The following is a 3,376-nucleotide window of genomic DNA, read 5'->3' as shown; positions in this document are numbered from 1 at the left end:
GAGTGGGCCCGTTCTTATGGAGGGTGCCCAAGCCGGCCTGAACACTGAAAGGGGGGCGCGCTTTCTTTGTAGCACGTCTTCCAGGAACTTTATTAGGCTATGCCCCTGCCTCACGTTCCTGTCTAGGGTTGTTGAACTCGTATGGATATTCTTCAACCCAGGTCACCCTACTTGCCCACTCTGGCTTGCATTCTTTGCTGAACTTTCCCAGATGTACGGCGGAAAAGAGAGAAAGAAAGAAAACATGTACCTCGCTTCTCTCTTTTGAGTCGAATCATCCTACATACCTCGCTGACAGCCACATGCTTACAAAAAAAAAAGGCACGTGGACATTCGTTTTGCGCACGTATGACGAACTTTCCCATTTGTCGAACCGGCCTGTATATATGACGAATGACCCTATGTGACCAAACGGCCTATTACGAACCGGCCTATGACAAAACGCCATGTGACGAACGGGCCGTATCCCTCTCATTGGCTAAGGACGACACCCGGAAATTCTATGGGATCAATATTCTCTAAAAAGCCGTATTCGCAGCTGTTCCTGTAGCATTGTAGTATAGTACTTGGTTTTGAACGAGTAGGCTCAGGTTCGAGTCCGATATTGCGTGTTTTCTTTTTTTATCTTTAGGAATTTTCAGGGCATCGTGATGTTGTTAATGCTTTTTTGCTCGGTTTTTTACTATATCAAGAGCTGGACGTAGATGACTTCTAGAATTGGCTAAATTACTTTTACTATAGGTTGTTTTCTCTGTCATTGGGCTGGGTTAGATTAGGTTTGTTGCAGTTTGCAGGAGTTGGGTAGGTTATGACGCGTTCGGTTTGGTTACGTGAGGTCCGATGAGGTTATGTTACGTCAGGCTACATTGGGACTGAATATTATTCAGCAAATGTTAGGCCAGCCAGCTTTTACGGAAACTGTCGTGAGAATTTCCAGGAGGTAATTCTCCCGGCTGCCGTGAGATTAGGCGCAGCCCTTTTGTTCTGCTCGCACTCATCGACGAGCAGCGAGGGGCCACAAACTGAACTCCGAGCCGGCCGGTGTCCCTCGGAGGGGGAAACGTGTGTTTTGTGTTTGTTCTTGTGCTTGTGTGTGCGCGCTTCTCCTTCCCTGTCCGAACCGGGGACGGCCGGAAAAGGAATTCGGCCCGCTTCTCCCGCTGTCCTGCAACCCCGTCGAGGTGTTGCGTTTCGCAGAACCGTGCCGCGCCTGGGTCCAGAGACGCCACGACCAGCAGTCTGCCGCTGCCAGCCCTCGAGACGGCACCACTTTTTTTTACGGAGCTGAGCAGAAGAAGGAACCTTACTTTTTTCGACCTGTAACCTTTTCCTGTTTTTTATTTATCCTTAATTAAAGTTTTGCCCTTTAATCCTTCTAATGTTTACCCGTTATCTTTATGGATAGCGGACGCATCGACCCCGTCAAATCGCGTACCGCGAGGCCAGAATACCTTTAATAGATTGAAACGGCGAATGCGGCCCTCATCCCCTTCGACTCACACCCTCCCATAGTAATCACGCGCTATATGACAAGTTGTATTGGCTCGCTATAGCTACTTGCGGATATGCCAGAATATAACCCAGACCATTGCCCACATTGCGTGCGGCTGCCCTTCAGAAGGCAACTACAAGCAATTTGGTAAACGAACTCCGACACTACTACCTATAGTGTTTGGCAAAACCGGTCATTTTTTTTATTTTATTTGGTTTGTTTGTTATACAAGAGCCCAACAGCATTACGTCATGAGGGGGGGGGGGCAAACGCATGTAAAACGCCCAATGTGCAGGAGGAACAGTTTTGCAAAAGATGTAACCTCATATCCTAGGTCCACCTTCGGCGTTTTAAACCCCCAGATTTCGGGTGTTTCTTTTGAAAAACCAATGAGACCCGCTTTTTTGCCGTACAGCCACAGCATTGCATACAAAATTCGAAAGGTTGCAGGGGATATAATGTGCAATTTGGCTTCTCGGCACCAAGTAAGTTGGGTATAATATGAAATAAAATGGCGTCTGCTGCGTGCAGCACCGGAAGAGGATCGTTCAGTGCTCAACAGGCGCCCCTTATTAAATTGCAATCCCTTCAGGGGCGGATTGTGTACCCATCAGGCCAAAAGAAATAATTTCTCACAGAAAAAAAAACATACCTTACTCTCCTATGCTTCCACTGCCACACGCGTGTCTTTCCCTGTTCGAATGCAGCGCACTTTTTTGTCCACATGAATACCAGCAAATTGGGGGAATGTTTTACACCTACGGAATAATAAAAGCTGAACGAACATGCATGATCCAGCCTTGTATTTCTGCATTTAAAAAACGGGGGTGTGCAAAGATCGCTTGTCTAAAGCATGCATGCGGTAGATACCTTATCCGCTGCTGGGGACTCTATCAGGGTCGAAGCACCTTAGGGGCTCGGGCTGCCGGCGTCTCCTGTATAGTCACGGTACTATAACACCTGGACACTCATTTTCTAACGCCTCGCACTATTACGTAACGCGTACTAAAAGAAAAGTGTCCAATGGATAAAACCGGCTCAAAATAAACTAACATGATTTAAAGATTTGTGGAACTCCCTGTCCGCTTCAGCAACCGTCAAGCAAAAGCAGAAGCTGTTTTTAGACAGGTTACATTTTGTGTTACACTCAAGTACCCACTGGCTGTCGACGCTAAGCCTGATCGGGTCGCGGGCTCGGTTTAATCAAGGAAAAGCATACTTGAATGGTGCCGGGACCTCGTTGATCACCGAGGACGAGCCCCCGGGGCGAGGTGCGGGCATTGCACTGTGCTCGCGTTGACCCCTGCCACTACCTCAAACTGGGGCAGGTGGGGCATGCAAATTGCTTAAACCTGGTGAAACGCAAGAGAGGGCGCCACCGCCTCAGCAAGCGCTCGATTGCTCCTCCCACCAGTGCTTCACCGGCGCCCAATGAGCGCGCGCCGTATGGCAAGAGAGAGACGTACAACCTTTGTATACACTTATACACCGCATGCTTCGCTCCTCCCCAAGTTTCACGTGAGTAAAGATGGCCCGTTTCTTTTTTTTTTTTTTTCTTTGGCTGGTTCGGTTTCCGGGATTGTTATTTGGCCGGCAACGCATCCAATTGTCTACCGGACGTAAGCGTTTCCCATGGCGTGTTTGAGAGCTACTTTAGGGGTCAGCGCTTTTGTGTCTTTTTGTGTGCAACGGACTGGCGCCGAAGCATGAGCGCCCCAAACTCGTCGGAATGAAGTTTATTCCCTCTTTCACAATGTGCTCTATACCGGATTAAATGTGAGCTCTTTTGGGCTTTTTTTTTTTTTTTTTGTTACGAATAACGCTCAATTAGCATAGTTCATAGTGCTGTAGCCGCCCAGCGAAGTGACTACATTGAACATAAAA

General features: G+C 48.2%; 1 non-coding gene across 1 annotated transcript; it reads left to right on the top strand.

The window, feature by feature from the left end:
* The first annotated feature begins 2,707 nt into the window (after positions 1–2,707).
* LOC144140109 (U1 spliceosomal RNA) lies at positions 2,708–2,874 on the top strand. The gene has a single exon (XR_013316322.1). It is a non-coding gene; the product is annotated as a U1 spliceosomal RNA (small nuclear RNA).
* Positions 2,875–3,376: the final 502 nt, after the last annotated feature.

Source organism: Haemaphysalis longicornis, unplaced genomic scaffold, assembly GCF_048455015.1.
Source record: "Haemaphysalis longicornis isolate Haplotype H1 unplaced genomic scaffold, Haemaphysalis longicornis Haplotype H1 scaffold_5, whole genome shotgun sequence".
Taxonomy (NCBI): Eukaryota; Metazoa; Arthropoda; class Arachnida; order Ixodida; family Ixodidae; genus Haemaphysalis; species Haemaphysalis longicornis.
This window is presented reverse-complemented; position numbering and strand designations above follow the sequence as displayed.